We start from the raw sequence: 14,908 nt of genomic DNA on the forward strand, positions 1-14,908 counted from the left end.
ATTTGTGTCAGATAAGTCAATTGCTTTTTTTGTTGGCCATTAATGCTTTTACTATTACAAAAATTAAATTGAGGGAAAGAAAGGGCGTCAAATAGACGCTTAATAGTATCTTCAATATACTGAATTTGCAATTCTTCCCCAAGGCACATGTGTGTTTAAACTTCTACTTGTTTCAATTCGATAAACCCAAACATAGTTATGTGGGGATCAGCTCTATTTATCCCGCTCTTTCAGTTTGCTTTATCTAGGACCATTTCCATGTATTTGTGCAAGTTCTGACTGCAATTTTACAAATTGATAGAGAGATTGAGAACATTAATGATACAACATTAATGCTTATTTTAACTTAAACGAAGCTTATCCCATCTAAGTAGGCTGAATTTTTTTCAAAGTGTTTCCTGCAAATGTAGAATATATTAAAGAAATTCAACAAGTCTTCTGTCGTGCAGGATGTTGTATTAAACCTAAATGCTTCCTAAGCCTCATTCCAGAATATTTTTAAAGCATGATTGAAAACTGAATTACTTGGACTCTACTACATCAGCAAGCAGGATAGATAAATCGACAATCTTGAAATTTTCTCTCTTTTTTAACTTTCATTACCCTCTTGTCTCCATCTCGATTCCACTAATCAGTATCGTGTTGTGTATCAAATGTATCTTCTGCTACAGGTTTTGTTAAACTTAAACAACCAAAACTGAAGTATTTAAACTCTGGATGGATCTGCATGCAAGATCTCTCGAGTCTTGGAGAAAAAATCATGCTAGTTTGAAATTAATTTCTGGGGATGAACTGCATTTTAGAGTTGTAAAGTCACATGTTGGGAAGTTGCCTTTTCTCTGGCTATCTTAAAGGAATGGTTTTAAGTTTCACCAAGGTCATTATTTTTGCGGCCCTTGTTACGAGATTAATATCCTACACAAGGTCAAGAGATAGTCATTGCATTTAAATATGACAAATTTGGATTTACGTTGCATTTGGGGCTTGATAAGTTAATGGAATATTATAATGAATTGGGAATTCTACACGATTTAAGAAGAGACGTGAGTGAAGTATGAATAATACTATTCATCACTATTTTTTACTCATAAATAGTGATGAGACATTTAGGTGACTTTAATTGATTTGTTGTTATAATTGACATCTTAAGGTAGGATATAAGATAACAAATTCATTGATGCTACATCATCGATGATTGGTAAGTACCGCTTATGAATAGCGATACTTCTAAGATATATGTATTCTCTGATGTATTGTCTATTGACATACCCAATAGAAGTATGGTGCGTTTCCACTTAAACAATTGGGTGTATCCTTTCCGTTTCAATTCAAAGGCGGAAGTAACAAGGAGTTCATTGTTAGTATATAATTGATATATGTGATCCATGTCATTGCTTATGGGGAAAAGATCTAGCAAGGGTAACTACAGAAGTAAATTTTTTCCCGGGATGTCAAATCTAATACTCTCGGATGTTCTATTTGAAGACAATATAGTAGATAATCCAAAACAGGGGCGGACCCACATGGGGTCATGTGGGGTCAGATGACCCACAAAATTTTGGGTTTTTTTTTTTTTTTTTTCAAAAAATGGTTATTTTAACTCGTTTTCGACCCACTTTAATACATACCAAATGAAAACGAAATATTGCATTCTTAATATCATTTCTAAGCATACATGGCCTAGTTTTTCGCTTCTTAATGGCGTGCAAAATGATCGACCATAGCAAAAGATACGATGTATTAAACTTTTGACCCCACAACCCAAAATGATTGGGTCCGCCCCTGATCCAAAAGCATGATGGATTGACATGAGCACTACATGTCAAAGTTTGGTGATATAGAGATGTTTTCTTCTTATATACCTATAAGAGGGCGTATATTCCCCATTTTCTTTGAACACAATGTAAGTGCCCATTAATGGTTGTGGAATACAAGTTGGAATTGCATTTGTTGAGTTCTTAAAAGTTCTTTGAATTTCTAGTAGTGTTCATCGGTTGGTCATGTTGGTTAGGAGTACTCATCAATTCGCGGTATTGATATATAATTAAAAGAACTCACAGAAGAGTAGATGTTAACATTGTGATAGCAAGTGTATATGACTTGAAAAGTAAGAAGTTGATATCTCTAACTCGAAGGTTAGAAGGAAAAGTTGTTTTCTCTAACTTGTTTGTTAGAAGGAATCATATTTTCTTCTATAAAGGATTAGAATTGAAAAAGAAGCAACCGTTAAAATCCATTGTCATTTAGTTAATCTTCAAGGATAAAGTGTGAAACTAAATTAGGAAGTTAAGACATCATATCGATTAATAAGGCTGGTTCGTTAAAAAGAGAATGGTTGTATCATATTCTTTTCTATTGATAATGAGGTGGATTACAATGTCTCGTGTATATGATAGTAACTTCATAATGAATTGAGTGACTCCGGCAATATCATCTTTGACGAAGTAGCCTTGCAAGGGATTAATTGAGTTTTTACATAAAAGGGATAGTACTAAAGGAAGCAAACTTAAACTATCTATGGAACCACACCCCAACAGTTGAAACATCAAGATCTTGAGTTCAATGAACAAATTACATTATATGAGTGATTGCAATCACAATTCATATTTTGTCCCCTAGAAAAAAGTGCTTAGTACACAAGCTTCTTAGCTTTTAATTTATTTATATGGTCATGTCTATAGAATACTTCAGTTATGCGATGATTCTTGATAAGTCGACTTATGTGAAAGTTAGGAATGATGCCATCTTTAATATACGACTTGGCTAGCTAAAATTTTCATGAAAATCCAAATAAATGACACATGGACTATTTACGTGTCGATTGAGAATACTTAAGGACATGCAAATATGTGATGAAATGTTTCAGGTTATCACTAGGTGGAAGTTCAATTCCAAAATACACATTCAGTGATGCATAAGCTTGGTGAAGTCCTTCGGAGAGATTTTTTCAGAACTCCATTTTTTTTTAAATGGTTGAGGATTATTGGAAACTTTTCAAATAATGCAGTTTTCGCTCAATAGGCGTCCGCCCCATGCTTGTGCATTGGTCCCCTAACTCCAGCATCTGTTCATATTTTGTCCAATTTTCTGGTGTCTTTTCATCTCAATTTGGTTATTTAATTTACAGTGCATAGGATCATAAATCATGGGAAAGGTTGTTTAAATCTATAAATTAGAATGTTTCTTATTTATTTAACATGTAAATATATGGAACGATAGAATTTTCCTTCATGTTCTTCCTTGAAACTATATTTTCTTCATAACTTGCATTCATCTCTTGCAAAGTTTTGTTGGTGTTTTGTAATTCAAAATTACATAACACTTCATCTCTCCTTTGTGTTCGGGATTATCTTCATATATATAGACACACACATGCACATCATCTTAAGGAAAGTGCAAATGTGTGTTGGAATCCCCGAGGGAGTTATTATATTCAAATTTTTGCGAAACATTTTAATCGACGGGTTTGGTTTAATCCTCATATAGGAATTTGTTGCGGTTTCTCCAACTTGTTTCTTTGACCTAAGAGTTCAACGAGATTTTTTCCAACTTTGTCAACTTGCTCCAGCCAATATGAATAGACCACCACCATTTACAATTTTTATCTTCTTTTAACTACACATTACTTGAAATCGCCAAAAATTTTACCAAGCAAGCACGTTTAGAGGCGACTACATACATTTTATTTTATCAAAAGTAACTTATTAGGAGCAATCTAACTGATGTATTTCAAACTTTGTAATATTTTTGAATTTGGTGCATTGAATTCGATGAATATTATATAAATTTAGAGAAGTGATAGTTGTTGGTAATGAAGGCGTGCCAAATGATGCACTGTTTTCTAGTCCAAAGTTGATGTGCCATTCACGACACTTACCAAACACGCCACATTTTTTTTTCTAGTCCAATATTTATATTTGGTTGAACTTGACAAAATTAAGAAAGAAAGAAATAACCTTATGAAAAGATATGCAAAGTACCCTGGCGACATGTTTGGCATAATGTATATCCATTTTTTAGTCCAATCGTACTCGAAATATTCTTAATTTTGAAAATGATCAAATTGTAATTGCTTCATCCAATTTTCGTGTATTAAGTTTCAATATGATATAGATAGGAGTGGAGCCAACATGGAAGGCCACATGCTCTGCCAGAATATTTTTCCCCTTTATATTGGGAGTCGTCCGTACTCACATGGATCCGACCGTGCTAATCTGGAGTCCTGGATCCGCCAGTAGATATGAAGCTCAAAATTTCAAACAACCAACTCAATACGTATAAAGCTCAAGCAAAAAGTGAATTTCGAAATTGATATTCTCAAACGAGTTATTGTGGCACATGTAAATGATAACAATTCCATGTTGTTTAAATATGAAAAAAATATAATCAAAACATAAAGATTTGGATTATTAGTCTGAATAATGTTGGCCTTTAACATGAAATGCCTAGTCTCAAAAGATCAATTTCTTATTTAGTCATCTTCAGTTCAATCGAAGATGGCATATTAATTAAATATGTGTCATTCTTAAATTCCACAAAGCTCGCTTAGAAAGTCTCTTTTGAATCATGCTATCATTTTAGGGTCCTCATCCTCACATAAAAAACTATAGGATATGTAGGTCTTTTCATTCTTTTTATCCTTGTTGCCTCACTAGAATCTTGTTCTTTTCTTGTGGGCATTGGCTTTTCAAGACAAAACAAATCAAAAGGAAAAACAAAAATAATTAATTTATAAAATGAAATAAATAATTAAAAAAATAAAACACCTTCACTGATGGAGCTGTTAAGGATCATTACCATTTAATCATATTTGATAATCATAAACTCACCTAATATGGAGAGCCATGTTTGGACTAAACTAAATTATCCTAGGATTTCTCACGTCAAAATGAATGGATTTGGCTATAAGACAGCAAACTATTTATTATTTCTGTACAAGATATAACATTGTATACATTAACACTTTATATATGAGTTTTAGATCAAATTTATAATTATTTAGTAATAATTAGTGCTGATCCAAAATTAATTAGTCAGTCACCTGCTTTTATGGTGATATTCTTCTTTCCTTTAACCTAATGTTTGCCTTAAAAGTTATAGTGAATTTGACCCACTATTTTTCTCAAATCCTTTATTTTTTAAGATTACTGAAAAAATATTGAAATGATCTTTGGACTTCCTTTGCGAAGCAAGGACGCTTCTGTTGTTCCGGTGAGCAATTGAACACCTACAAAAAGAGGTCAGAGTTTTCTCCCTCGTTATACCTCCTGCGTGAGAATTAGTAATGGGGTTTTGAATAAAATGACCTATGAAAATAGAGAGAAAATATGTTATTAAAAAAAATAATAAATAAAAACTAGACATCTATACCTGGCTAGCCTTTGGAGTATTTATAAGTGTTTGATGAAGTGTAATCGTCAAATGGTTATTGTCCATGTGTCTAGCATAGCATGTCCATTCACCAGACAATTTTCCTCCACAACCTGGGTAAGCGATTCCCACTCACCAAACGGTTAGTGGGATCAATGATAATCGTCAAGTAGTTATCAATTAACTAAAAATGATGTTCACATAGTTGAGTGTCGTGATAATCGATCTATCATAGAGCGAGTTGTCTAGAATAGCGTAATTCGTCTAGCATAATGGAATTCAAGATAGCATAGCAATGGTCGGTCTATCATAACCGTAGTCGCTCTACCATAGAGACTAACATAGCATTAGTCAGTCTACCATAGCAATAGTTGCTCTATCCTAGTGGCAGTCGAACTAGCATAACGATAGACAAACTAGCATAGTAGTATACAGGCTAGAATAGTGGAAGTTGCCTAACATAGTGGAAGCCGCCTTCACTTTGTTGGTCATCGTAGTCTACCATTTATGTCACATGGCATCAATTACTAATATTACCTAAACTTGATAATCTTGCTTTGTCAAAGAACCTAGCATGCTAACATTTTTTTCGTGCCCAAAAGCAAAGCATTATTGATTCGGAGTATTTATAATTTTGAGAATATATTTTTGTTGGAAACTTCAAAAATGTGTGTGAAGCTCATAAATTTTTAATGTATGTGTTAATTTTATATTTATCTATTGTCTGTAATAATTAAAATAAATAACAAAAATAGGAAAATACTTTATTACGCCTGGGTTCACCTAGGCATATTTAGGCTCGTAAGGTTTGAGATTTAACATTCATGCCTTATGACGTTTTCCTTGGTTTTGGGGGGTGAATGATGCACATAATTCAGTTCTCCCTTTCAATTCATATTGTATTGAAGTTCACTAATTTAGTAGTGTAATCCACAATATTCAGTATTCATTTTTTCTTGCCTCTACAACCTTTTCATGGGTCATTCTTTGGCAGCGATATGTGGTATCATAAGATTGAAGGCCTTTATTTTATTTTTATTTTTATCTTCCTTGTGTTGGAAAGTGTTACCATCTTGACCCTTGCTCATTTGAAACTTATTTCAAAACTTAGATGAGATTGTCTCTGGCGAATAGTTACTTCGCCGGTATCTGTATGACTGTATCATTCACTAGCCATCTTCCTTTTACGCTAATCTTAGCTATTCTCAAACAATGATTAGCAGTAGCAGAGCTTGACTTTAATAGTGGCGACAAGAAAAATGGGTACAAGTCTGTCAGGTGGTCTAGCATAGCCAACTAAGAACGATCATCCACAACACCAACCACCATCAATCGATATTGGTCGATGCTGTGGAAGCCATGGTTCATCCACCAAAATAGATTCTTGTCTCGTTAGAACTCAAGAATACAGAGTTATACGATTGAACTAATCCTATTCAAGAATGGTCACGTCCGTCAGTTCTGGTGTTTGCTTATTAAAACCGGGACGTTTTATGTTTATCTTTCAATGTGGGATTATAGCCTGCGTTTTATCTTCTTTTGGCGGGGTGGATCCATCAATTAATTTCGTATATACAGCTGGGCTTTTATATAATATTTCGACGGGAAAATATCAGAAGTAAGAGTTTAAAGGGTGTCCTTAATTGAAATTGTAATGAATTTTAAAAGTCATTCTAAATTTAGTTGTATTCAACTGAAGTTTTATTGCATTTTAATGAATTCATTAAAATTTAGATGTCCCCAAGCTTAAAAATACATATAAGAAAATCTTTAGTGGATTTTTAAATATTTCAATAGTAGAAGAATTTTAAAAGATATAGATAGATTTCAAGCTTAAAAATACATATAAGAAAATCTTTTGAAATTTCATCATATTTGATGAGATTTTTATGGAATTTGTAAGAATCTATTTAAATCCACAAAATTCATTGGAATTTTAATCCTTTAAAATTCATTAAAATCTTAGTTGAGAACACCCCAGTAAGTATCACGGATTTCAAAATCAAGTTTCAAACTTCAAAAATCAAATTTTTATTAAATTGATTTATGATTAATTAATTAATTAATTTATTTATTTTATCAATTAAATATTCTATATAATTTGGTCACAAATTACCGACTTAACTTATTATTTGTTGGTCACGAATCAAAAATGTTATGTCACAAATTATTTTAGGGTCACAGTTCAAAACTTTTATAGGTCACATTTTGTTCATCGGTCACAAATCAAAAAATTTATAAGTCACAATTTATTTATTGATCACAAATTACAAATATTATAAGTCGCAACTTATCAAATTATCGATTACGGATGAACAAGTTTTAAGGTCACACATTATTTATTGGTCACAATTTATATTTTTTATTGGTCATATATTAACAAATTTAATGGTCACAATCAATCAAATAATTTGGAAAATGTCGTGTGTACATCTTGTGGTGTACACATGGCTTTACACCCGCCATGGAGGAGGCCCACGAATATTTTATTACATGTGGACCTCCCTCCATGTGAAGGGGGGTGTAAAGCCGTGTGTACACAAACCCAAATAATTTATGACCACCACCAATACTTGCAACTACCATCTCACCACTACTTCCAGAACCACCACTACCATCGCAGCCGACAGAACCACCACCACCATCTCATACAAATCAACATATTGCAGAAAACATCACCACATCGTCGACGCCAAATCCACCACCAAGAAAAAGATTTATTAGAGTAACCACCGCCGTCAAAACCACAAATCAGACCCAAATTTCTTAAATCTCTCGTTCATCCACCGCCACCTACACAACCTACATTGTGACCACCACTGCCAATACCAAGCTTGACTACCAAAAACTACCACTACTTCACCACCACTGTGACGGCACCACAAACTAGATCCAAAATTAGAAGCGACAACCATTGCCACGACCACCACCAGAGCCAACATCACCAACAAATCGAATCCAAAACTGCAAGCATCCCACAACTGGCATTATCATCCCAGCTCACCATCGCCGCTTTCTCCATCCCAAATCATTGACGCAGATCCACATACATTCTAAAACCGATACCAGCAGCACACCCAAACCACCATACCAACAGCGATGATTTTAGAAACTTCTAAAATCAATATCGATGTAGATCCGCACAACCTTGCAGCAATGATTGTAGCATGGTGCTGGATAGCCTTGTGCTGGAAAGACGACGGAGAAGGGAGGGCGAGAGAGAGTTATGGGTTTGGTGGGTAGTGGGTAGGGTTTTTCACTTTTCCTAATTTTATTAGTTTATCTAAATAATTAATATAAAAAAATTTCTGATTTTTGAAATGTGAAACTTCCAACCTGATTATAGAATATTGAATTTTAAAGTATGGTTTGGTGTAATTTCCACTATTTCGGCCATGGTAAAAAAGTGGGTTTTTGGATATGAAGCCCTGTGACTTATTGTCTCATAAGATATTAGTATAATTTATCATATATTTTTCGAAAAATTGCAGCCGAGGTATCAAACCTTTCATTTATTAGCAGACTTTGCCCAAACCTTTAGTTTGTGCCACCGTGAGTACCAAACCTTTAAGAAATATGCAGCTCAAGTCCAAAATAACGATTTTTGTTAATTTGACCATCAAAACCGTCAGTTGACTCCCAAAATAAAAAAACTTTACTATTTCCCCCATATAAGATAGGGGCATTTTGGATAAAACACAATTTCCTATTAAATCAAAAATTGAAAAAAAAAGGGTCAATAATGGTATCTCTACAATCGTTGACAGACACCATCATCCACTCTACCCGACCGTCGCAGCCACCGCCGACAGCCACCACTACCCACGCAACACCGACATCACCATTAAAGCTCAATGATAATATCTCTGCAACCTCTCACAAACCCCAAATTCTCAGCCATCATAGTCACGTTGGGCTTATCTTCATCTGCGCACAGCTTGAGCAATATGTCGAATGGAGTGCCTACCTCCTCCAAAATCTCTTCCTCGTCAACTCTTTCTTTCTCTTCAATTACCCTATCAACAGCTTCATTAACATTATCATTACTATCACAAGCATCAACCTTTAAATTTGGCTGCAATTTCAACAACCCTGACTCCACTAAGTTACTATTCTAGAAACACCCGCCACTCTCATTCAACTTTAACAAATCAAGGGTTGTTTCAATTGAATCCAACCCACAAACCAAATTTGCCTCTAGTCAAGTTTGCTTTTCGGGATTTTGCCTTTTTAGGCTTTTTCAATGGATTGGTGGTGGTTGAGCAATAGGGTTTGAGAGGTGGCGGCTAAGAAGGGTTTGTGATTGTGAAGAAGAAGGGTAATCATTGTGGTTTTATTTTTTGTTTTTGTTGTTTTTAAAATTTTTTGATTTAATAGGAAAAATGTATTTTACCCAAAGTATCCCAGTCTTATTTGGGGAAAATAATAAAGTTTTTGATTTTGGGAGTCAACTGACAGTTTTGGTAGTCAAACTAATGGAAACAGTCAATCTAGACTTGAGCTGCATATTTTTTAAAGGTTTGGTATTCACGGTGGCACAAACTAAAGGTTTGAACAAAGTTTGCTAATAAATGAAAGGTTTGGTATCTCGACTGCAATTTTTCCTATATTTTTTCTTTTCTTGTCAATATTTACTCAATTAATTGAATTTTTTCTATGAAAAAAATTATCTATTTGATTGTTTGATTCCAAGTCTATAACATTTTACATTCTACTCAATGGTAATGTAGCATACCATTTTTTTTTTTATGTTAAGCGTTTGTTTGGAAGATATTATTTGAAGTGAAAAATAATTTTTTTAGAGAATGTGTGATTTATCTACTACTGCCAGAGAAAGCCTCTTTCATACCATTCCATGTGATTTTTTTTTTAGAGAAAGTGAATTTAAGAGTTTTAACGAGTATAGATTTCATCTACATTCTCCTAGAGATGCAAATAACAAGTGACTTGTAGTGAATTTGGGATAGGAATGATGCTACATAGTGTGTACACATACACACACAGAGGCCTACCTCGACTTTTATGAGATTAGGCTACTCCTTGAACCCCCGGGAAGTTGTTATCATAGCCCTTGTTATGATATCAGTATGTAGTTAAGACCACCAATTGCTGTAACTTCTCTATGTTAAAATTCGAGCCGGCTGCATAAATTTTATATTAGATTTAATTACCCCAATTGTTACTGAAATTTCAAGTAGATTTCAAAGTTATTATTGAAGTAACTTTCTTATGGTAGTAGTAATTAAAGTTTTTAGCAGTAAAATTAATGGTCACTCGGAAAGTTTTCTACTTACAACGAGTACTACCAGAAAAGGCAAGAAAACCAAACTAGCCCTTAGTGTAGATAATTAGATACAAGACAATTTTAATTAACACAAATACTACATATTTAAAATTATGTTCGACTATCAACATTTCTTTTTCAAGCCACTGCTATTGGAAAATGTCACAAATTGGACGATATTATGGCATGAAATCATCCACACAAGACCTTATTAAGATGGATCCCAAATCTTAATATGGTATCAGAGCCCATTAAGCTCCAACGAGCTATTCGATCCCATTAAGTCTTAAAAATGAGCACACGAATTTCAAGATTGATCTGCTAAAAAAAAGCAACCATTTTGCGGGGACATTTTAAGGGAATAAATCCCACATCGGTTAAATACCGAAATATTGACCAACTTAAATAGATCTTAGACCACTCCTCTTAATAAGGTTGACCTTATTAAAACGGATCCCAAATCTTAAAAACTGCCCTTCGTTTTCAACCCTCTGCCATTAGTTTTCAACTTTCACTCATTCCATTTTAACTATTCGCCATTTGTTTTCAACTTTCTGTCATTTATTTTCAATCCATAGGCTTTTTCTAAGCAAACTAGATATTAACTCCTTGCTCGAGGTGGAGGGTTGACCCAAGCAAATTAATTACAAGCGTTAGGATCCTATAAAATGTAGCAAAGTAATTAAATATCACAATAGTGATCGTGAAGTCACGGTGAGTACGTAACCTTGACTATTGATCACAAAAACATAAAGCATATAACCTGCTTTCATAAACCAAATAAATAAATTATTTCATAATTTATTTCAAAATTTAACGCACTCTTTAAAATTTGAACTTCGCCAATGTCATGGACCTTATGATTTCCAAATGATCTTACCCTAAATTTCATTGACCGGTAGCATAATTAAAGTGACGCTCGTGGCATGATATATAATATGGTGGCATTTGACGGTGCCATAGGGGATTTAACATTAATAATGTTAATCGAGTGATCATTAATGTAACAGTTAAAAACTACATTGATTACTACTACTCAATGACCATTTTGAAATTTACTACAAACTTTAGTAACCACTAGAGTAATTAACCCTTTTATTTTATCACTTAATTATTGACTTATATAGGGGCGATGTTACTCATGTATGTTGGGAAATGTATAATATTTATTAATTTGGTACATTGAATTAGATTGGAGATAGTGGTTTAGGAATGAGAGCATGCAAAATGATGCATTGTTTTGTGGTCCAAAGTTGACCATAAAAATGTAAAAGGGTCATACTACATAGCCACATTTGTTGACACATCGATTGACACAACACACTCACATGGGGAGGTCGGCATTATTTTATTGGCGCGGGACCCACACCTTGACTATGAGAGGTGTGTCAACCTTTGTGTCAACAAATGTGGTCATTTGACTTTACTCAATGTAAAATGGGTTTCTCTTACCTTTATATTTTTTCTTGTTTTGTATAGAAACTAGGGCATGGGCCTTTTTCTAACATAACATTAACTTCTTTTACCTTTTTCTCCCAATATTTACTAAAATAACGCTATGTAGCCTCATTAAGGTCAAGTATTTGATGATTGGTTGAATAAAATGCGAAACTAAATAATTTATTTTAGTCGACCTATATTTTAATGTCACATCAAGCCACATAAACTGAAGTTATAATTCTAATGGGGCTAAATAACATTATTATATTTACTGTTGGTTTGTACATCGAATTTGATGAAACCGAGAAAGAAAGACATTTGAAATACTCCCATGAATACTCTTAATTCTGAAAACATGATTAACATATAAACACTTAATCTAAGTTTCAAACTCCTTCACCAATGGAGCTGGTAAGGATCATTACTCATTATTGATATTTGTTAATCATAAACTCTCCCAATATGGAGAGCCATGATTGGATTAAACTAAATTATCCTAGGGCTTCACATGTCAAAGTGAATGAATTTAGATATGAGAACAGCTTGCTACTTATGACTCCTATACAAGTTACATATATTTAACATTTTATATATGAGTTTTAAGCTCAAATTTATAATTAATTAATAATAATTAGCGGCGATTGAAATTCAATTAATCACCCAACTGCTTTTTAATTTGGTGGTATTGATTTTTTCTTGTACCTAATTTTTGTCTTAAAGTACTACTTTTCTCAACTCCATTAGTTTAAGTTCACATATAATACTAATATTCAAGAATCTGTGTTTTTCAAATGCACTATAAATTATTTGTTTCTTTTGGTAGGAGTCATGATGTTGCAAAATTTACGAACTATAAAGAAAATATTCTGTACAATGGAACTTACACAATTTGATTGAACGGCATATAAACTTCTAATGTGTTATCTCTTGCTAATTAACTTTGTTGGGAATTTTACGCCAATTTCATTTTTTCAATTTACCTGCAGGATCTTTTGTTGTTCAAGAGAATATTAGTAAACAAGGAAAAATAAAGAATATAATGCACAAAATAAACGGACAATCAAAACATTTCACTATATGAAAAATTGTTATAATCATATAGAATTTCACTCACCAACTCAATCCCCAAGTATTATAAGGAAAAATAAACTCAAGCTCTACTACACTTACTTTTTTTTTATCATCCAATGTACAAAAAGTTTCAAAATGCTAGACTCACAATATTTTCCCCTCAAATCAACCCTCTGGCCACACCCAAAATAATGAAATACATACACTATTTATAGGATTCATAACCAAGTAGAAGAATTTAATTTAAACTCAAATGACACTCCTTTAACTTAACAAGGATTTCTTCATGTGCAAGATTCCAAAATCAATTGTAAATTGGAGGTCAAATTCTACAAGAATTCTACTCTCAACTTTAATTAAAAGTCTTCCATACAATAACTACATTTTATTATTTGCAAGAGAAGTCCTCAAGCTTTTGACTTTTGTGGCAATATTTACCCAACAAAATATATCCATTTTTATTCAATTAAACATATTCAATGCAGTAAAATTAACTAATTCAAAGTTTTATTAATCTGTTCTTTTGGTGAAAGTCCTGATGTTGCTAATGAGGAGTTGGGCAAGTAAAACTGAATTGTCAAAGGACTAAGATAAGATTTTCTAATCATATTTACAAAGTTTTCTGGTTGTCTACATATATATCAATGTTATATAAATGTGATTTATAGCCATTTATTAATCAAATCATTATTCAATATCGACAAAGAATTGTGCACATTCATTTTCATAAAATTTAGTTTTTGTTTCTTTTTTGGACTTCCAAAAAATATATGCTATAAATCATAATATGAGACAAACGAATATTGAACATATTTAAGAATATAGTTGAAAACAATTATACATATACTCCATTGTATTTTCATGTATTTCTGCTTTTATAAAGTTTTCTAGGATAATTTGTACTTTCTGACATTCATCGCTTTTTCTTTCTTGTTTCTTAAAACTCAAGATTCGCATCATAATAGCATTAGAATTACGTGGACAAAAAATTTTGACATCCTTTTCTTCGTACAAAGGATATGCTCGTAAACTGTTTGTTTAGAACATGAAAAATGGCATCATTTTATATTTTAACATGTCAACTTTGATTATTTTGGAAGAAGGGTGTGTGACAAAACGTAAAGATAGATTCTCCAATATTTTCACGATCGTGAGCACATTTTTGAGCTACCCAAGAAGAGAATTTGTGGAATGCAATTAAAGTAAAGAATATGCATATTTCACTTTTCAAATCTTCTTTTGTGCTTATTTTCTTATCATGAACTTCAAGTAGCAGGCTACATATCAAAATAGATTCATGTAAATGAAACGGTCAATCAACTCATTGAAAACTTTAAATTAACCCATAAAGCGAGAAATTTATTTATTTATTCTTATATCTTTAGCATAATACTACTGATTTATTTGGTAGGGTGAATATTAGTGTATTAGACAATATTAAATAATACAAAAAGAGGCTAAAATCTCATTAACATTAATGTTTGTCCAGTCTATATTAAACACAGCCTACATGGGTAAAATGTTATCATTTTCTTGTACATGTAATGTTTATATACGAGTATCTGAAAAACTGGATTAGATAATGTCTATATACTAAGCTCGTGTTTGGTTTGACTTAAAATTTTGATAAAACTTTTAGTCGAAATAAACAATTAAAGTCAACTACACATTTTATGGGACTTTTATCAACTTTATAACCACATATTTCATCAATATTTATCAAAATCTAGTTTTGAATTTAAT

The sequence above is a fragment of the Olea europaea genome, unplaced genomic scaffold (genome assembly GCF_002742605.1).
Source record: "Olea europaea var. sylvestris unplaced genomic scaffold, O_europaea_v1 scaffold2236, whole genome shotgun sequence".
In the NCBI taxonomy this organism is placed as follows: domain Eukaryota; kingdom Viridiplantae; phylum Streptophyta; class Magnoliopsida; order Lamiales; family Oleaceae; genus Olea; species Olea europaea.